At 43.3% G+C, this 22,933-nt stretch overlaps 1 long non-coding RNA gene across 1 annotated transcript; it reads left to right on the top strand.

The window, feature by feature from the left end:
* The first annotated feature begins 2,013 nt into the window (after window positions 1-2,013).
* LOC120660303 lies at window positions 2,014-3,426 on the top strand. Its single transcript, XR_005669518.1, has 2 exons — window positions 2,014-2,292; window positions 2,422-3,426. It is a non-coding gene; the product is annotated as an uncharacterized LOC120660303 (long non-coding RNA).
* Window positions 3,427-22,933: the final 19,507 nt, after the last annotated feature.

The raw sequence follows: 22,933 nt of genomic DNA, 5'->3' as shown, positions 1-22,933 counted from the left end.
GCAAGGTGTTACCCTCAGGGAGTAAGTTTTTTATAAGTTTCAGCAACTCTTCGAATCCCTTGTCAGACAAACCATTTGATGCCTTCCATTGCAATAATTCCAATGTGGTACCCAACTTCTTTTGGTCTTGTTTGTAATCAGGGTACAACAATGTTCTGTAGTCCTCCAACATACGCTTCAGATCTGTTGATTCCTTTTCTGTTTCGCAACCTTCCTCAGCTTCGCGCAGCATCTGACCAAGATCATCTTCTACAACGTATCCTTCAGTATCTTCTTCAGGCTCACCCATTGCAGTGTCATTGAAAAAGGAATTATAATTAGCTGTAAAGTCAGGAATTCTGTCCTCTTCTTCTACATTATTATCCAACACAATTCCTCTTTCGCCATGCTTGGTCCAAACATAGTAGTTCGGCATGAAACCACTATTGAACAAGTGACTATGGATGGTTCTTGATGATGAGTAATCCTTCTCATTCTTACAGAATTTGCATGGATAACGAACGAAACCGCCATACTTGTGTTTCTCGGCCGCTTCTATGAATTCATGCACGCCATCCATGAACTCCTTTGAACGCCGGTCGGCCATGTACATCCATTGCCGACTCATCTGGATCCACAATACATTTATATACATCATTGTACTGTACAAATAGTTCATTCATACTACCAATTTATAACAATATATTTATATAATTGATAATGCATATAACTATAATAAATAGATATTATTCACTTATCAAATAAATTGATAAAACATATAAATACAATAATTTGATAGTATTCAAATATCAAATAAATTGATAACGCATATAACTACAATAAGATGCTACAAATAAAAATAATTATCACATGTATAAACTAAATCAAGTAATAATTGTTTCTAAAAATTAATTGCTAAGTTATAAAGAAAAATAACTAACCTTTTTTTCAAAAAAAAAGCAAAAAATTGCCTCCCCTCACCTCACTCAGCTGCCATGAACAGTGAGTTCACGGCAGCTTGAGGGGGCAGGGGCTGGGGTATTTATAGGCTCGGGCCAAAGGCACTGGTTGGTTTCAATGACCCGGTGCTAAATTTTGTTCAATAATACCGGGTCAAGACACCAACCGGTGCCTTAGGTCCGAGCTCCTGGCAGCTGCCACATTTCATCACCATAGGAACCGGTTATTACCATCAACCGGTGCCTATAGCGCCGCCTTCATTTGGTACCGGGTGGTGGTTCAAACCGGTTCCTATGCTGACGCATTGGAACCGGTTGGAACCACCACCCGGTGCCAATTGTCCTCCACTAGGTCGGTCGAAGGCCATCGGTACCGGCTGCTATATCCATCGGTACCGGCTGCAACAGCAGCTGGTACCTTTGGCCTGAACCGATGGCCCGTTTTCTAGTAGTATGATGTCTGTGTAAAAGATTTCCACAATTGTATTCATTGATCTTCATTTTTTTTCCCTCTTTGTAACTTCGCGGTTCTTGCTTTCCCGTAGCTTCCAGGGTTGAGTTTCGTGATCCTTGCTTCACATGATCTTCTTTTCCGTACCCATACGTGTTATATCTAGACGAAACGTAATCTTATTAGTTCGAACAGACTTGCTGCTGTAATATACTCGCTGCTATCTCCTTACTTCCACTTTTATTGTAATCACTTTCCAAATTATATGCTTGCAAAACACTTGTACAGAGTATTAAACCGGCTGGGCTCGCCGCGGATGCACCGTGGCCACGTTAGGCAGTCTCAGTGGAGAGTGTCATCGTACAGTTATCAAGATTGTAAACTAGGTATTCGAGTCATAGGAGTGTCATCGATGACACTCCTCTCATATCTCATGACACTCTCCCTTCTCTCTTTTACGTCATGTCAGCAAAATCATTTTCATTGTGACTGGCCTTAGCCCTGCAAGCGTGGCCCATCCGATCCTAATCCGCTAGCCGCTGCTGCTTCAGCTTGGGCTTTTTTCTTTTGAATGGTAGCCGCTGCTGCTTCGGCGCTTGTTCATGATTTTTTTTTACAGCTATGCACCTGCCGTCGCCCGTGGATTATATTGACCTAGCTACGTACAGAAGCCTGGAGCTCATTATAAGCTGGATTTTCATTCATTAATTATATACCCCCTCGCTAATGCAAACCAGGTGCAGGTTGGTTCGCTACCGCGATCTCCGGCCGCTGCTTGATCTCCTGTGCCGTTTGACCGTTTCTGAATCTGATGACACATTGATTTTCATGGAAGGAGAAGAGACACAGGTCATAAATCTGAAAAATATCTTACAAACATTCTCAATCTCTACTGGACTAAAGGTTAATTATTTCAAATCTATGCTGATCCTTATCAACATCAGTGATGAAGAAACTCTGACACAGTCTTTTGGTTGCTCTGTTGGCTCCTTGCCCTTTACTTACCTTGGCCTCCTCCTTGGTCTCACAAAGCCAAAGGTGATTGATTTTCTCCCCATGGTGAGCAGATGTGAGAATAGACTCTCTTGTACATCAGCTTTTCTCTCACAAGCAGGCAGACTTGAGGTGACTAATGCTATATTCACGGCATTGCCAATGTACTTTATGTGCACATTTAGTTTCTATAAAACTGTGATTAAAAAATTGATAAATATAGAAAGCACTGTCTCTGGAGAGGTGCTGATATCAATGCCAGATCCCCACCAAAAGCAGCCAGGGAGTTGGTTTGTTTACCAAAAGCTGAAGGTGGTTTAGGAGTGCTGAACTAAAGAACGCAGAATGAGGCCCTTCTTTTGAAACATCTGCACAAATTTTTCAACAGGGAAGATATCACATGGGTTCATCTAGTCTGGGAAAAATACTACAGCAATGGTACACTACCATCCTCTCAGAAAAAAGGTTCCTTCCGGTGGAGAGATATTCTAAAACTTCTGGATGCATACAAAGAAATGGCCATGGTCAATATTCAGGATGGTGTCTCATGCTTATTTTGGGATGATTTGTGGCTTAATAGAGTGCATAAAATTCAATATCCAAAACTCTTCTCCTTTGCCAGAAATACAAGAATTTCCCTGAGGTTTGCTCTGGAGGTCGAGGGATCAAATAATCTCTTTCACTTGCCAATCTCAGCCATAGCATTATAACAGCTGACAAGTTTGGCACAAGAGTTGTCAACTCTACAGGAATCATCTGATCCAGACATCTGGTCATATATATGGGGCCCGCCATATTTCTCATCATCCAAAGCCTATAAGCATCTCACATGTCATAGAGTAACACATGTTGCCTTTAAATGGCTTTGGAAGTCAGCCTGTCAGAACAAACATAAGGTTTTCTTTTGGTTGCTGCTTAATGATAGACTATCTATCAGGGAATTGTTGAAAAGAAGAAATATGGTGCTGCTTTTCTACTTTTGTGTTTGCTGCAATCAATCTGTGGATGAAACTCTCACACGTCTTTATCCACTATAATTTTGCACAACTCTGTGTTGTCTACCATTGGTCTGGTGGTTGGACAAGATGATGCTTTCACCACCTTGGAGAACTTGAAAGTACAGCTCGGGGTGCCATTCTTTATGGACATAATCATAATTATGAGTTGGTGCATTTGGATGCAGCGGAATGACTATATTTTCAGGAGTATTCAGCCTTCCCAAGACCACTATCGCAGGCATTTTGATAAGGAATTTGCCTTAGTTATCCTAAGGGCCAAATCTAGCATAAAGGAACATATGTCATCATGGCTAGAAGTATTTGTGTAATCTCCATGATCTTTTTTGTCTCTTTTTTTGTCTCCTGAAGAGCTTGTGTGTAACCAGATTGTTTTACTTTATTTTTTAATATATAATCAGTAGGGGTTTTACCCCTCCTGTTTCATAAAAAAAAGATGCATGTCGGCCAGCAGCACAGCATGCAGGACCCTGAGCTGAGCACCTCCACGAACAGAACACGCTGGCTAGCAAGCTGGACGAACTGGATCGGCGTCTGCTGCTTGCTGGTGCTGGTCTGCTGGAGTAGAGGCACGAGTACCATTGCCATGCATGCGTGCAAAGGAACAGTTCGTGCATGCAAACGATACCGTTTCTCTGTCGAGGAATTAACTGTTCGTTTCTGTGGAGAGAAAGAACGGACGACGATCATCTTGTGTGGGATGTGGTCCTTGTGGGGTTCCAGGAATGATCGGAAGCACGGCAAAGCCCCGATTGATGCAGTGGCAGCGGTCAATTGGGCGCTTGATGTCTGGTTTTATCTCACCTCGGTGCAGGAGAATGCAGCAGGTTCTACCACAGTCACAGCACCTCAACATTGGCAGCGGCCTCCGGTAAACTCAGTAAAAATTAATGTTGATGGAGCTTTTGTTGATCATGAGAGCTCCGGGGGTATTGGTGCGGTGGCCAGGGATGATATGGGGGAATTCTTGTTGGCTACGACTCAACGGCTGCCAGCTGTGGCATCGGCTCTAGCAGCAGAAGCGGAAGCTTTGCGGGCAGGGGTGCAGCTGATACATACAGTGACAAATGGGCCGGTGATCATGGAAACCGACTCCTTGGAGCTCCTGGGTTTATGGAACAATAGAGCAAGCCAGAGGTCTGAGTTTGCACCGATCTTTGATGACATCCAAGGACTAGCTTCTTCTTTTTCTTCCTTTTTGTGTGGTGCATGTTAAACGCACAGCCAATGAGGCTGCTCATGCTTGTGCTCAAGCTGCTTACTCTATTCCGTTTGAGGTGTGGGCCAACACCCCTCCTAGTTTCCTCTTGCAGGTTTTGCAAGATGACTGTAATCATGATAATGAATGAATGATGTAGCTGTTTCCAAAAAAAAAACTGTTCATTTCATGTGACACGTGTTCAAAAGTCATTAATAGACAAATTAGAACAAAGAGAAAAATTAATGTGAGAGCAAACAATTATTAAAGGCAACAAAAGGCAATTAAAATTCAATTTCAAATAGGGGTTTCACTTGTGAGGACAAATAAGAGAAGTTCCAACTATATTTCATGTCCAAATCATCTCACAAGAATAATGTACACAAAAATAAGGTACAATTAATGACATGTGCTCAATAGGAAGTGGGCCCAATTTCAGCCCAAATAAATAAATTTAAATCAACCATTTTAAGGAGCTTTTAAACTTTTTAAAATAACTCACAAACTATTGCTCAAATGAAAAAGTGCCTGAAATGAAAGTTGTAGCTCTCGAAAAATTGAACAAAAATGGTATTCAAAAGTTTTTCATTGGAGGCCAAGATGAAGGAGAAAAATGGAATTTACATACCTGAATTTTGAACTTTGGTCTATTTACGAAACTGCCCCTATCTCTATCTCTCTCCTTCCACTAGCTCTCCCTCATGGTGCCGTACGCCGGCGGCGGCAAATCCACTCCGGTTTCGGCCATGTGGGCCCGTGCGCCCCCGGGTTCGAGCCAAACGACTCCTCCTTGGCTTCTCCTCCCCGTGCCACGCGCTCCTGCCAGCGCGGAGAGCCGTCACGACACCCTCGCCGACCGCCAGTGTCGTCGTTGGCCACCACCTCGCCATTACGTCCCCCTGGCCCGAGTCGACCTCCCCCAGAGCGCGTTAGCTTCGCCTCGAAGCCCTCTTTACTATAAATAGAGACCCACGGCCGTCGTGTCGCGCGAGCCCAGTTTTTCCCTTTCTGCCGCCGCTATTGCCGCCGGCGAGATCTACCTCACCATGGCCAGCCCATCCCAACCCCACATTGCTCGATTCAACCACACCTACACCTTCCCCTAGTTCCAGTGATGCTCTAGCACTCAAAACCCGGCACCAAGAGCCACCGCAGCCACCTCGCCATCGACGACAAACTCCGTTCGCCAATGAGCCCTGTCCCGACCTCCATTGCTTCGACCCTATGCACCAAACGGTGCGCACGGGTCCCCTATAGCATCTCCACCCCCTAGCGCACGCCGCCGTTGAGCCACCTCGCCGGAACAACGCCGGCAAGGGGTGCTATGTTTTGAGCTCACCGGTGAAGGACCCGGTTGTAAATAAAAACTTAGATTCCAGGGGTTAGTTTGCAAAAATGACATGAACTATAGAATCCAAAACAGCAAACTTTGAAAATGCGTAGAAATTCGTAGAAAAATCAGAAAAATGCAAATCCAGATGTTTTGGAATCCTTGCAACAGAATCTATAAGTTTCATCACATCATATCTTCAGTTTCTGTCTGTATTTTAATCTGCGAATATTTGTGAAACTCTATCTTGGTCATATATTCAAGTCTGTATTTTAATCTGGGAATATTTGTTATTTCATTCTGGCCAAAATACTGATTGAATGCTCATGATAAATGCGCCTATGATTAAACAGTGTATCTAGATTCTATAGAAAAATTTTGGCATGCCTTACTGTACAAATTATTTTTCGAATAATTATGCATGTGTATACCTAGTCTTAATTCACTGTTAAATATATTGTTATTTAAAAGGCTCCATATTTTTACTGAAGCATGTCTAGATAGAATCTAAGATCTAGTAAAAATTTAACACTCAGAAACATTGTAGAACTCTCTGTAAAATTAAAGTTTGATAACGGCATGTTAACATTGTCGATTTTATATCTCTGGTTATATGCTTATATTAATTCTGAAAACATTTCAGTACTGAGAGTATGATGTCTAGTTGTTGATGTTAAATTTTGAGCTCCAGAATCGATGCATAGCTGTCTGTACAAAATTATGATATTACTAGCATTTCCTAAGTTAATGAATTTTCATGCTTAGTTACATTATTGTTATTTGCTGGAAATTTTATTGAACATTCTAGAGTATCTGTTCTGCTAGATGTAAAATTTGCAACACCAGATTGTTTTTATAACTTATGTTATGATTTATGTAAATGTCTCAATGTTTCTAGTCTACAACAACAACAACAACAACAACAACATAGCCTTTTTTCCCAAGCAAGTTGGGGTAGGCTAGAGATAAAACCCGAAAGAAATAAGTTCAAGGTTCAGGCACATTGATAGCTAGTCTCCAAGTGCTCCTATCCAAAGCTATCTCTTTAGAAATATTCCAATCCTTAAGGTCTCTCTTAACCGACTCATCCCACGTCAGTTTAGGTCTACCTCTACCCCTCTTTACATTATCGACCTGCTCAAGAACCCCATTATGCACCGGCGCTTCAGGAGGCCTTCATTAGACATGTCCAAACCATCTCAGCCGATGCTGGGTAAGTTTCTCCTCAATTGGTGCCACCCCGACCCCATCCCGAATAACTTCGTTCCGGACTCTATCCCTCCTTGTGTGCCCGCAAAACCACCGCAACATCCGCATCTCTGCTACACTCAGTTGCTGGACATGTCGCCTTTTTGTAGACCAACATTCAGCACCGTATAACATCGCCGGACGAATTGCTGTCCTATAGAATTTGCCTTTTAGCTTTTGTGGCACCCTCTTGTCACAAAGGATGCCAGAAGCTTGCCGCCATTTCAACCAGCCAGCTGAAATTCTATGCCTAACACCTTCATAAATGTCGCCATCCTTTTGTAGCACCGATCCTAAATACCGAAAAGTATCCTTCTGGACCACCACTTACCCATCTAGACTAACGTCTCCCCCCTCATGCCTAGTCGCGCTGAAATCGCACATCATGTACTCGGTCTTAGTCCTACTAAGTCTGAACCCTTTCGACTCTAGAAATTGAAATGGCGGTCTTCATCAATGTTTCTAGTCTAGAAATTGAAAAACCACAACACACCTCATTTTATGAAGTAGAGTAATTACTTGAACTACTCAATAAACGATTGCCCAGTAAATGGAAATAAACAAGTTCATCACTGAAATAACAGTTTTATTGGGCTGCAACTTTATCGTGAAGGAAAGAACATTTGTATCGCATTGTAACATATCATCTCTGCATGCATATAGAAACGATAAATCTGATCGACGGTGATTACGAGTTGGTTCCAGTGAACACCACCGCTCCGGAGAGCGCCTCTGTTAATTTTACTGACTTGAACCAAGACCTGGGCCAAAGTCCAGAAGAGCCCAAGGCTAATTGTGCTCAAGAAGGCAAGCCCCGGTGCATTTAACTCCTATTATTTTTGCTTATTCATTCATGTATATATATATATATGTGTTGTAATAATTTATTTCTTCGCGCATTTAAGTTTTCAGGCATTGTTTGTAACCATAGATGCACGTTCCTAGGTTCCGATGTAATGTTTACCCGTTTTACCTCGGCTAGATGCTAGGCAAATAGGATCGGTAAAAGTCGAGTAGTTTCCTACTACTCGCGAGATTATAGGAGTTGAAATGCTTTTACATTCTGCAATAATATAAGGACCATGGATAGGGATGTGGTACTTGTGATTCCCTATCTGTGTAGTGACAAAAATATTAAGATCGCGGTGTGTGGCATATTTCGTTAAGTTTTTAAAAGTACTAGTCACATGCCGAGAAATATGGTAATCAGTAAGCTTAAGTACCTGATTGGACCAGCGAGTGGAATGACCTTGCACCCTCTTTGTAGAAGTATGGTTTATTTTTGTCGCGACGTACGGGTGCAGAGTGGTCGGACTCTGTAGTCGGGGAGGGTGCCCCGGATCTACGGACCGAAAAGAAAGTGAAAAAGTAATGTGGGTGGCGTAGTTCCCCATACGTGTGTGTTAGGTTCCCCTGGCCAGGTTAATAAACTCGATTCGGAATCATCCGCCTCTCACGGCATAAGACTGCTTAACAATTTCTGTCACCAAGAGTAACAAGTGGAATATGTTGGTGATTAATTCTGTTGTATGAATTAATGTTTTACTTACCATGCATGTTTAGAAGTAAGATGCTCACTTAGAATGGTTAATTAAACTAGAATCTGAAAGCTAAAACTTGAATATAAGGACCTACTCTTTGTGGCTTTTCAGCAAAACAAACCCCATTGCCTTATAAAGTCTTACATGTCAAGTTAACGGACTAAGATATATCCGATGACGGGTAAGCCTTGCTGAGTATTAGTATACTCAGCCTTTCTTGTGGCACTATTTTTCAGATACTGACTTTGAGGATATGATAGCTGGTTTGACTTGACCTTGTTCACTGCCTCCGGGTTGGTCAGTTGAGTGGGACGGTCCCTCAGTGCGTGCTGATACCTCCTATAGAGTGATGTCACATACGGGCTTCATTGTGGCATCTTATGTATTGCTAGTCGTCGTACTTTTTCCCTTTCGCTGAATAATGCACTCTGATGAACTGTAATAATTTAGACTTCTATAGTACTTTACTTTACTGCACTGGTTTGTAATAAATTTAATTTCCGTTGTCAATCTCTAAGTTGTAAGAAATGTTCTGTGTTGTACTCTCTGGGCTCGTCTTCGTGTCAGTTGTTTGTTTGTATCAGTCCCGATTAGTGTGGCTTCAATTGGGATTTTACTCGAGAAACTACGGTAAGAAGTGTAAGTTGAATTATTGTTGCTAGGCAACAATGATTAGCGCACTCGGGCCAGTAGAATTGGGTGGTTTCGCCACATTTCCTTCCAGCAAGGACGCCGTACTTAATTACATTGCTGGCTTAATTACACGGACAAAGTCCGTAGCGAGGTCGGTGGCGACTGTAGCTAGCCCAGACTCAGACAGATAGACGACGGATCGTGCATGGTTTTCCTTTCTGCATGCATGCATGACCGTGCAAGTTTGGCTAGGACGATATGATTGATGTTATTTGCCAGCAGCTAGGCCCCAAACAAACCAAGACCCGTCGCTCCTCCGGTGGGCTGTGGCCATGGAAGAAGGAGAAGAGAAAATGCAAACACGAGTAGAGAATCCTTTACTTTTGGTCGTTCCCGAATTCCAACACGAAATTACTGTAGCACCTTTGACCACTAATTTAGAGTAGTAAACGAAGTCTAATTACAAAACGACCTCCACAACCCCGTGTAAATCGCGAGATGAATCTAATGAGGCCTTTGACCGCGTGATTTGAGGATGGTACTGTAGCAACACTGTAGCAATCATCGATTAATTACCGTTGTTAGATTCGTCTCGAAAAGTTACACTCATCTCTGAAAAATTTTACAAATAGACTTCATTTAGTACTCCATGCATGCAAAATTCTCTTCTCGAGAATCGTGCCGGTAAAAAACCAAACACGGCCACGGTGGGTAACAACATTGCGTGCAAGTACAGGCTCTGCTAGGCCAGACCAAGGTCAAAATGCAGCATAAGCCGTGTTTGGTTACTCTTTGAAAAAAAAATTATAAAAAGACGAATATATATATAGAGTACTAAACGAAGTTTATTTGAGAATTTTTTTCACGGATAGATGCAACTTTGCGAGCTGAATCTAATGAATCTAATTAATTCATAATTTGCAACAGTAATGCTACAATAACCTCCCTCTAATTATTATCTGATTAATTACTATTATTAGATTAATCGCGAAAAATTACACCCTTCTTTTAAAGATTTTGCAAATAAACTTTATTTAGTACTCCATATATACAAGATTATTTTCTCGAGAATCGTGTTCTAAAATGGGGTAGAACGAACAAACACGGCCACTCTAGCATCGTGGCAAAGTTCACCATGGGCAGTGGCAAACTCCACCCTACAAGCTTCGCACAGAGCGAGCTCCTGCAATTTATATATTCCAAAAAAATATTATTCAAAAACTGCAAATTAAAATAAGATTTATTTACACGGGCCGGGACATATTTCAATTCTTCATAAGCAAGAAAAAATGAAATAAATTAATTGAGTAGCACACGTGCGTTCAACTCCGGTTGCCCAGTTTCCAACACGATGCCGATCAATCCAGCAGTTCATCAATCCAGTAGTTCATCAGCCGCTTGTTTAGGTATAAAATTCAAAGAAATTCCAAAACTATCACAGCGAATAGGAATTTTACATGTGTGGAGTATTAAATCTAGACGAAATAAAAAAACTAATTGCATAGTTTGCTATTACGAGACGAATTTAATAAGCCTAATTAGACTATGAAAAAAATCTTTTTCAAAAACTTTATGAGGTGCATCTAAACAACGGATTTTCAGGGTGAGAACCGATCCAAGGAGGACCCGGTCCGGCCGGGTCAAGCTTGAGCAGAGCCACCGATATGTCTAGCTGAACTCTGGCCTGCTGGTAGCCTGGCAGCCAGCTCTAGTTACAGTGGCCTCGTTTGGTTCTCATTCTAGGGATATTAGAATGTCTTTTCTAGCCTCCACATGAAGAACAAAATAAAATATATTTGTAAAAAATTTTCAGGGATGGATGTAACTTTTCTCGATGAATCTAATTACGGTAATTAATCGATGATTGGCTACAGTGATATTACAATAACTATCCTCAAATCACGCGGTCAAATGTCTCATTAGAATCTTTAGGGTTCCTAGCGCGGGATTTTGAAGTTTGTAAACTGATTTTATTTGACACCGTAATTAGCATTCAAAGTGTTACTATTTTTTAGCATTTTATAAACCAAACAGGGCATTACGGCAGGCATGCAGCATCGTCCTCCGGCAGGGGCTCTGTGACAGATGCTTGTGCATAGCTGCGACGGTAGCCAGAGCAGGCAGCTAGGGACTCCAGATAGTCCAGGGCTGTGTTTAGATTCCTGGAAAACGGATAGAAAAAGTCGCATCGGACACTGTAGCACACTGTAATATTTTTTGTTTGTTTGTGGTAAATATTGTCCTATCATGATCTAACTAGGCTCAAAAGATTCGTCTCGCAACGTACATCAAAATTATGCAATTAGTTTTTTTATTTACCTATATTTAGTACTCCATGCATGGGTCATTTGTTATATTTAATGTTTCGATGTGATGGAAAATTTGAAAAATTTGGAGAAGTTTGGGATCTAAACACACCCCAGATTGCCAATGCGTAGTACTTCCTCCGTCTCTAATTAAACGTCGTTCTAGGTGTCAGGAACCCATACAAAGGTCAAAGGTCAAAAGACTCTAACAACCCCTATGTTTGTCAGTTGACAATTTGGAGACACGCCATTAAATGTTATATGTGTAGCATGAAGAAGCACGCGGCACAAACAGCATATTAAAAAATTAGTTGTCATCTCCACTTTTTCACATTTAAACATGTACTCCCTTCGTCTCAAAAAAATAGTTTTAGAAAATTTGAGACACATTACTCATTCAAATAAATAATTTTATTGCCCCTAATTACTTCTACCAATTATGATTGAAACCGTGTTATTTATTTGGTTATCTGAATCCTTAACGAATATATATGTATTGGAACTAGAAAAGTAATATCTTCTAAATATTTGATTGGCTCTACGCATTTTTCAATGCAATGCTTTCTTGGTACATACTATTACATCAATTAAATGGATTTCATTACAAGTTAAAACTACACATTTTGTGAGACAAAATTTGAATGCTAAAACTACACTTTTTGTGGAACGGAGTAGCACAGTGTTCTAGAATAAAAAATGGGAGACGCCGACGCATGGTGGGCTGCAGCAGCTACGGCAAAGTTGGCAGGGTAGACCGCGACACTTAATTAGAGATACACTACTGTAGCTAGAACCACGTTTAATTAGGAACGGAGGGAGTACGTCTCATCCAGATCGCCCAGGCCCTTGCCCTACATTGGTATGGTAGTACGTCGTCAGGACTTCGCATCGATCCAGATCATCCCGGTCGTCCGCTGAAAATTACTCCCTCCATTTTCATATAACTGACAATTTTAACTTTTACACATTTACTTAAAACAAGAATAACTATATTAGATATCTCATCAAAAGTATTTTGATGATGTCATAAGCTCAAAACTATTTGCAATTGTATTTATTAGAAGTTAGTGATCAGATGTAACACCTAATTTTCAATTTAGCAACCCAACTAAATTTAATTAGATTTGGTATATATTCGTTAAGGTTTTGTTCAATTTATCTTGAATTTAGAGCATTTATCGAGAACCTTAAGTAATTTACTTAGTTTTAAAAAGAAATATAAGGTTAAATAGGTTTTGAGCATTCATGCTGCCATTGCACTATTTTATTGTTTGTGGTTCAACTTGAATTTGAATTTCCTGAAATTTGAATTCAATTTGAATTTGTTTGACTCTATTACATAAAAATGCAAAGCCTTCTCTTTTTCCCTTCCTCTCTTTTAGCCCGGCCCACTTCCCCTCTCTTTTCATTCTCTCTTTTTCTTTCTTCCCTTCTCTTTTCGCGCGCCCGCTTCTCCGACCCATCTTCTTCCCCGGCCCATCTCCTGCACAGCAGCCTCTCCTTCGCCACGCTCGCTGCCAGGCGGGACCCGCCTCCTCACCGCACCAGGCTTGGACTCGAGCCCGAGTCCTGCCGCACCGCGCCGCCCGAGTCCGGCCCCGACACGCAAGCCTAGGCCCCCGTCTGACCCTTATAAAAGGCACCGCGACACCCCCTTGACCCTATCCCAAAGTCGCAGCCGCCGCCGTCGCCTTAAACCCTAGCTGCGCCGCCATTTTGCTCGAAGTTCGGAGCCGCTGCTGCCGTTCCGCCGCTCCGCCGCCGTTCCTCGATGACATCGCCGCCCCGAAGCTTCGTCTTGTGGTATAGACCCTCGTCGGCCCTTCCTTTTCCTTTTCCCCTCTATCCTGCTCGGGATTGCTCGCCGGAGAGTGCTCTCCTCTGCCGCGCCGTCGCTCACCCCGTTTCGGCCTTTAACCCACCTCATAAAGCCCTTAGACGAGTTCTCCACTTCACGCGTGTTCTCCCCGTCCAAACCGCGCGCCAAACTGCGGCCGGAATCGCGTTTACGTGATACGCCGGCGAGCCACCCCCGTGAGTCCTGTCGCCGGCGATCGGCGTCGTCGCCAGCCCCGCCCCCTTTTGTCTCAGCCGTCCGATCTAATCTCAACGGCCAGGTCTATTCTACCCCGAGTCAACCGAGCCAAGTAGTCAACTCCAGCGGTTTTGCAAAAGAGACCCTCGGCTTTCGAAAATCAACCCGCCGTCCACTCGAGTTAAAAAGCAATTACAAAATAGCCCTGTTATTTATATTTTAACCCCTGTATTTTTGTAAAATAGAACCCGTCATCCCTGACCTCCCTTTTCGCGTGCTAGCCCCTAAAGATTAGGTTTATTTACATTTTAGACTCTAGTTTCTTTTACCAGAGCCCCTGTTCCTTTCAATCTTTCGTAGTTAAGCCCCTGGAACCATATTTTGGCCATAACTTTCTCATTTTAACTCCATTTTAAGCAATTCTTGCGCTCACGCGATCCTTGCAACGCGTACAACAGTTCTGTTGCGTCGTTTTGTACTATTTATATTGATTGGTGTACTGTTTTTTATTTATTACATTTATTTGCTTGTATGTACGTGTGTGATAGATGATACGCAGGTCGAGCAGCAGCCTGAGCAAGGATTTGAAGACACGCAGCAGAAGCAGCAGCAGTTTGAAGAAGGCAAGTGGCCCTTGATCATACTTTGTCCCAAATAATTCACAAATTATTTACATTTACTATATTGCATGCATGAGTCTATAATATGATGGGAACCCAATTAAGGATATGCCTAGTTTACTTTATTCATCCTTGATCAAACTTGGGTTACTTTATTTTTGCTGGGTAGCTATGCTAGTTGCTTATACTTGGATCATGGTTAGAGATACTTGAAACAATACTACATATGTTACTTCTTGTTCTTTGGTTAATGTTGTTATATAAGATCATATGTTTTAATTGGAACATGGAGAACCACCCAAGAAAATAGTGCAATCACAATAATACATGGCTCTGGTCTTGGCTAATTAATTAGAAACTCTAGTTTGTGATGATCTTACCGAAAGGGCAAGAGGGGTTGCATCAACGGGGTATAGCTCATACGTTCTGGATGAGTTTTGATTTCAGGTGAATATCTACCAAAAATGAGCAAAATTGGGTGAAAACCCAGGCCGGCCGGCCTGGCACCCCTAAAGACAGGGCCCCGGCTTCGAACCAGAGGCAATGTGACATGATCATAATGCCCTGAGTCGAGGATTGGGTCTCGGTTTTGATCAGGTGGATCGGAAGGCTTGCACAAAGAACAAAAGGTCCACAACTCAGTACCAATTTAAATCCAGGGCAGCGGTCCACCACCGTGGCAAGATCACCAGAACGCAGAGGGAACGTCGGCGCAACGGAGGGCCGAGTTGGGCCAGAGGGAGCCGGCCGGCCTCATCTAATGTCACAGAACAGTCCAAATAAAACCGATCAAGTGCACTAATCAACCATTTAAGCTTAATCCTCAGTTATTGCACTCAACTAGCACACAGACTGCCTGCGGTAACCAGGATCGATTACACGGGAACTCTCGCCAAAAGACGAGTACAGGTGATTACAAGCAAAAGCAGAGTTCAAAATAATTTACAAACAGAGGTTAACACATGCTTCCGAAATAATTCACAATAAAGTTTTACAATCCAGGGTACATTTCAAACATCAGAGCTCAACACACAGCAGAAAGGACAACAAGTTTGAAACAAGCTTCGAAAATACAATATGGTAGATAACGTCGATGACAAAAGACGAGCTTCACATCTTGCCCACTGATGTGAGGCTCACCTGCCTGCACTTCACGGAGAAGAAGGAACCCACTCGGCCGTCCAACCCGAAGGTAGAGGTTGACCAATCCAAGATGCGCAAATCTCCTCAGAGTCTTCCGGAACATAGCCTGCTCAAAAGGGTTGCAACCAAAACCCTGAGTACTCTAATACTCAGCGAGGCTTACCCAACAATTGGTATATACTTAGCCGACTCCTAAATATGCAAGGCTTTTGGCTCTGGAATTCTTTTGTTGAAAAGCCACTAGTACTGGATCCTTACTTTTAATATTTTAGCTCCAATTAGTTTGATAAATAACACTAGATTTGCCTGAACAGCTAATACACACATGGTTGATCATCTTATCTTTTCCAGGAAACCACAGTCGTAAAACATATGCTCATAATTCTATTCTCATTTGATCCTTTACTGCGATGTGACAAAGTGACCAAGGTTCTCATATCCGCGATTCACGGCAAATCGATCCGATTTAACCTTACAAGGTGGACCTAACACACACGTCACATATAGGCCCCAGTCGGACCCTATGTGGCAACCCTTCACATATGCACACCGAATAGCCGAACTGCCTGCGACCCGGGACTGCTAGCCCCACCGATACCAACGAAGGGTCAGCCATGAGTTTGTATACTAGCTCCACTAGTGAAGACAGTATCAAGTCCACCTACCGGTGCACATATGGTACTGAGCTTACCGGTTTCGACTACCTCCTACTTCCGGCATGTGGTTAGTACTGTTCAAACTTGATCAACACTGCCAACAACGGTACAGTCCTCAATCGACACAGGCGGAGGCTTACTTTTCATCCAATTCCATATCCATAACCCAATCCATTTCCGCCTGGTCTCCATTTTTCCTTTCTTTTCTCAACAATTCATTCTCCAGTAACTTTATCGTAAGTAACAAGACCTATCTCTCGCGAGTGATAGGAATCACTCGGCTTCTACCGGGTTCCTAATTAGCAAAGCATTTCTAATGGTGCCTGTATACTAGTAGCGACTCATAGGTACCTAGGGAGAAACATGCATACTAGGGTTTCATTCAACTCCTAGAAAACTTAATGCGCAACATTTAAATAATAACATTGAATACTGAAAATAGAGGTTATGCTCCAGGGCTTGCCTTGCAGGTCAGCGGGGTTAGCGACTTCTTCGGGAGCGTGCTCAACGGCGTCCTCCTCCTGCTCTCCAGCTTGCGGCTCCTGGATCGGCTCAGCGACCAACTCGTAGACGGCTTCGTTCATGGCGTCTAAACGTGTCAAAAAGATTCCATGCAAAAGTCAAAACAGTGCATGAAATGATACGAGTTCTCATGATGCAATGCTATTACCGAAAGAAAGATTATTTGGCAGCGCAAAAAGGAAAACTACGGCTAGGAGCGAAACACGTGCAAGAACTTAACTTGCAGACATAAATAAAGCAACAAAATTTAACTAGCATGAAAATACAATGATATTACATGCAAGAAAAAAATTTATTATCTTTTATTGCAAAAAGAAAACATTTATTTTTTTTGCCCTAGCAAAATAAGCTGGACAACAATAGATCCACAAATATGCACATAGGCTATGCACCTGAAAAATTTTTAGTGAACTACACAAGTGAAAAGTAAGCTACCACAAAATTTTCAGGATTTTTAGACAAACAGAACAACAGATACAGAATAAACTAGCCTAAACACAAACTTAATTTTTTGCTGGGGCAAAATTGACATTTCACATGCATGAGTATTTTTCCTCTGAAGATCTTGATCTAAGCAACCAAACAAAATTTAGTTTGCATTTTTCTATATTTATCTACAAATTTTCAAAGTTTTCAGCCAAAATAAACAAAAAGAACAAAAACTACCCTCTCCCTGACCCGCGGGCCCCACTCGGCAGTGGAACGGAGAGAGAGAAAAAGTAGGGGCTCCCCTTCTTTGCCTGCCTGCCCTGGCCACGCACGCCGGCTGGCCGGCGGGGCAGCGCGGGCGGGCACGCGCGCAGGGGCCAGCGCGCCCGCGGCCCGCGCAGGGGCGTCACGACTAGGCGGCGGCGCACGCAATGGTAGGGGCAGCGGCGGTTTGCAGCCGCGACAGTGGCGGAGCAGGGCGGCCGCAGGAGGGAGCGGTGCGACATTGAGGGAGGCTAGGCGGCCTCGGGGCGAATGGCGGTGGCCCGCAGGCTTGCGTAGGGCAGCCCCGCGGCGACACAGCGGTGGCGTCAGGGCGGCCACGGCGGCGCGGCGGTGGTCCAGTGCCGGCGGTGCTGGATTTGAGCGGGGAAAGGATTGGGAAGGAAGAGGGGGTCGCCTCCGAGCTCACCGTGGGCTCTATTTGGGCGGAGGGTAGCCGGAGGACGAGGATCGACGGCGGGGTGGAGCTCGAGGTGGCCCAACAATGGCGGTCGGCCGGCGAGGGGCCGATTCGGCTGGGGGACGACTCGAACGGGCTCGGGGACGGGCGGCATAGCTGCGGTGTGAGGCGAGGGAGGTTGGGGCGCAGTGAATCGATGAGGGATGGCGAGGGGTGGTCGGCGCAAGGCCCGGCAGCGGCAGCTCTGCTCTGGTGCGGCTTTGTTCGACCCGAGCTGGAAGAAGGAGAGGAAGGGGATGGATAAGGGCAACGTGGCCTCAGGAAGGGATAGGGACGCATCCGCACGGAGAGCGAGGATCGCCGCCGGCCGACGCGTGGAGTCGCCTGCGGTCGGTCGCGGTATGGGCGTCGGCGACACAGTGGAGCACAGGAGATGAACAGTGAACCCGTTTGACTCAATTTGACTCGAGTTTGACCATACAAAACTCAAATTTTCATATGGGAACATGAAATTTGGCCAAAATAGAAGTTGTAGAGGAAGAGAAGATCTACAACTTTTGTTTTGGGCAAAAGTTGATTTGAGGCTTGGATTAGGGAGAAAAACGCGGTCGAACACGGCTAAAATGATGTTTACCACGCGAACTCGATTAACGCTAACGACGAGCTTAAGTCCATAATTAGCGGGTTAAGCACATGATTAGCATCGCGATTAACACAGGGGTGTTATAGCCCTTCCCCCTTAAAAGAATCTCATCTCGAGATTCACGCACGATAGGAAGTATAAGGTGAGAAGGTTCAAAGGTGATGTACCTGGATGAGCATTTAAAAAGTCCGTATACTTGGATCTCAGAAATTCCTCCTTTTCCCAAGTAGCTTCATCTTCGGAGTGATTACTCCATTGAACTTGTGTTATTGGGCGAGTAACTCGATCCTTGCGATCAATAATCTTGATAGGATGCTCAGGATAAGTGAGATCAGACTCTAATTGAATCGAGTCACTTTCAACAACTTCAATCAGAACTCTAAGACACTTCTTGAGTTGCGATACATGGAAAATGTTATGGATTGCAGAGAGATTTGCTAGAAGATCCAACCGATAAGCCACAGGACCGCATCTTTCGACAATTAGATATGGACCAATGTAGCGGGGAGCTAACTTTCCTTTTACTCCAAATCTTTGTACGCCTTTCCAAGGTGAGACTTTCAGATAGACGTGGTCACCGACTTCAAATACAAGTGGACTACTCCTTTTATCAGCGTAGCTCTTCTGCCGAGACTGCGCAATTTTCAAATTTTCTTCGGCTTCTTGAACCATGTCAGACTTATTCTTCGGCTTCTTGAACCATGTCGGGTCCAAATATAGTTCTTTCTCCCACTTCAGACCAATTCAGAGGTGTTCGACAGCGACGACCATATAGTGCTTCGAACGGTGCCATTTTGATGCTCTCTTGATAGATATTATTATAAGAAAATTCAGCTAATGGCAAACATTGATCCCATTTCTGTGGATAGGCTAAGACACAAGCGCGGAGCATATCTTCTAAAATCTGATTGATTCTCTCCGTTTGGCCATCCGTTTGGGGGTGATAGGCTGAGCTGCGAATAAGACAGGTTCCCAAGCTAGCATGTAGTTGCTCCCAAAAATGAGCAATGAATTGAGTCCCACAATCCGATATGATGGTCTTTGGCACCCCATGCAAAGGGAGTATACGGTTCATGTACAACTCGGCATATTGCTTGGTCAAGTAGGTTGTCTTTACTGGGAGAAAATGTGCTGCCTTGGTGAGGCGATCTACTATAACACAGATAGAATCATAACCCTTTTGAGTTCGAGGCAACCCCACTATAAAATCCATACTAATGTCTTCCCACTTCCATTCAGGAATACTCAAAGGTTGTAGAGTTCCAGCCAGCCTGAGATGACTAGCTTTAACCCTTCGACAAATATCACATTCAGACACATATTTGGCTATTTCTCTCTTCATCCGAGTCCACCAAAATTGTTGTTTCAGGTCTTGGTACATTTTGTTGCTACCAGGATGGATTGATAGTCGGGAGGTATGAGCTTCATCAAGAATTTGCTTTCTGAGCTCAAAATCCTTAGGCACCACTAATTGGTTCTTAAACCATAACATATTCTCACTATCTCGGTGGAAACAATTTACTTTCGAATCTCCTTCTGATAATCTTCTCTGAATTTCCTTTATTCCCTTATCTTTCTTTTGTGCTGCGATGATTAGATCACGAAGAGTAGGAGTGAGTTCTAGATGGGCCAATGTGCTATGTGGTACAATGCTCAAGTTCAGCTTTTCCATTTCAAAGCAAAGAGACTCGCTTAATGGTATAGCTAAGATGCAATGACAGTGAGCTTTGCGACTTAGCGCATCTGCAACTACATTCGCTTTACCAGGATGATAATGCACTTCAAGTTCATAATCCTTGATCAGTTCCAGCCATCGCCTTTTACGCTTGTTCAAATCAGCTTGAGTAAAAAGATACTTGAGACTCCTGTGGTCAGTTTAGATGCGACTAGGACTACCGAAGAGATAATGCCGCCATATCTTCAGAGCATGAACTACAGCAGCTAATTACAAATCATGAGTTGGGTAGTTTTCCTCGTGGCGTTTGAGTGACCTAGACGCATATGCAATCACTCGGTTCTCCTGCATCAAGACACAACCAATACCAGTACCAGATGCATCAAAGTATATGTCAAATGGTTTTGCTGTATCGGGTTGAGCCAGGATAGGTGCAGAAGTTAAAAACTTTTTCAGAGTGTGGAAAGCCTCTTCACATTTGTCATTCCAATGAAATTTGACACCTTTCTTGAGTAGCTCGGTCATAGGCTTAGCAATTTTTGAAAACTCTGAGATGAATCGACGATAATACCAAGCCAATCCTAGAAAACTGCGGATTTCTTTAACTGATGTTGGAGCCTCCCAGTCCAACATATCTTGAACTTTTCCCAGATCAACTAAAATACCCTCCGCAGATATGACATGGCCTAAGAAAGGGACTTCTTTAAGCCAAAATTCACATTTGCTGAATTTTGCATACAGCTTGTGCTCTCGTAGACATTGAAGAACAATATGAAGGTGCTTGGCATGCTCTTCTTCATTCTTGGAGTATATCAAGATGTCATCAATGAATACCACAATAAACTTATCCAACTCAGGCATGAAGACCGAATTCATAAGATACATGAAGTAAGCTAGAGCATTAGTCAATCCAAAAGACATGACTAGGTACTCAAATAAACCATAGCGAGTGGAGAAAGCAGTCTTTGGAATGTCCTGAGGTCTGATCTTTATTTGGTGATAACCAGATCGAAGATCTATCTTAGAAAATACCTTAGCTCTGGCTAACTGATCAAAGAGAATGTCAATGCGAGGCAATGGGTATTTATTTTTGATGGTAACCGCATTTAGAGGCCGGTAATCAACACATAACCTCAAACTTTGGTCTTTCTTTTTCACAAATAAAGCTGGGCATCCCCAAGGTGATGAGCTTGGACTGGATGAAACCTTATTCAGTAGGTCTTGCAATTGTACCTTCAGTTCTGCCAATTCATTTGGTGGCATCCGATATGGCCTTCTAGAGATAGGTGCTGTACCCGGTTGTAGTTCAATAACAAACTCAACGTCCCGATCAGGTGGTAGTCCAGGTAAATCATCTGGAAAGACATCTGAATAATCGCACACTACAGGTATCTTCTCTAAAGCTTTTACCCTCCAATTTTTTTATGGCTGGATTGTGTGCCTTGTACTTGGTCAAAGGTAACACCGTAGAACCATGTGCACGTGAATTGATATGAATAGCATGCGCCTGAGTATCCAACACAACTCCATGTGCCTTCATCCAATTCATACCCAATATGATATCAATCCCCTGATGTGGGAGAACGATAAGATTGGTCAGAAAGATTCTCCCAGCCAAGTTGATTGGTACCTTTCTTGCCATTTGGTTTGTGATTATTTGACCACTTGGGGATTAAATTTTATATGAAGTGTTCATGCAATCAATTTTCAATCCATACCTATCTGCACAAGCCTTACTAAGAAATATATGTGAAGCACCAGAGTCGAATAGAACCCTAATTGGATGATCATTGAGGGAAAATATATCCACCATCACGTGTTCCCCTTCTGGCACGTCCTCACAAGTGGTGTAACTCACACAACCATCCTTAATATAAGGCATCTTCTTTTTCTTATTTGTATAGCTAGAGCCTTTTCTCGGCTTGGGTGGAGTGTAACAGATATTCTCCAAGTGATGGCAACCCTCGGCTAGGTGATGCTTGCACGGATCAGGGTGGGAGCGAAAAACATGCTGCAATACGGGTTTCTTTTGCTCCAACTGTGGAGGAGCCACAAGTTCAGGCATCCCCTGTTGTAGTTGATATTGAGTTTGGGAAAAGCTAGTGGACACCAGGCGTAGGCATTGCACAACATTCCCAGAAGACCCAATAGGTGATTTCTTCCTCTTTTTCGCCTTTTCGTGCTTCAGCATCGCATCTTCTTGAAGGATAGCTTTGCTGACCAAGTCACTGTAGCTGCTAAATTTTCTCACTGCTAAACGCATGAGTAACTTGGTATTTAACCCTTTCTTGAAACAATTTTGCTTCTTTTCATCAGTATCTGCGTGATGTGCAGCATATTGTGCAAGATGATTGAAAATGTTGGCATATTCCATCACTGACTTGTTCTCTTGTTTCAGATTTAGAAACTCCTCCACTTTCACTTTTATGAAATCTTCTGGAATATAATGTGCCCTAAAAATCTCTCTAAATTCTAACCAGGGAATCTGTCTCTCTATTGGTTGCATAGCTAAATGATTGGTCCACCATACCTTTGCCGGGCCTCTCAGCTGTTGCGCTGCAAAGGCAGCCTTGTCCACTTCTGTGCAATTAAGAATGCCAAACTTGTCCTCTATGGTGTGAATCCAAGCATCTGCCTCAAGGGGATCATCGGCCTTGTGGAACAGAGGTGGTTGAGTGGCAAGAAAACTGAGTAGTCAGTTTCTGCTGGTGGTTCTTGTCGGCCTCTGCAAGCATTGCTTTGCACCAGTTACCTCAACAATTCGGTCTGCTCATTGCGGTCGGCGATAAGAGCCGCAATAGCCTGAGCCAAGGAGGGAGACAGTGGTGGCTGTGCTCCTTGACCCCCATTTCCACGGTTAGCAGTGTTGTTATT

Source organism: Panicum virgatum, chromosome 2N (genome assembly GCF_016808335.1).
Source record: "Panicum virgatum strain AP13 chromosome 2N, P.virgatum_v5, whole genome shotgun sequence".
Taxonomy (NCBI): Eukaryota; Viridiplantae; Streptophyta; class Magnoliopsida; order Poales; family Poaceae; genus Panicum; species Panicum virgatum.
Note: the sequence above shows the minus strand (reverse complement) of the source record. Positions and strands in the feature narration are given on the sequence as shown.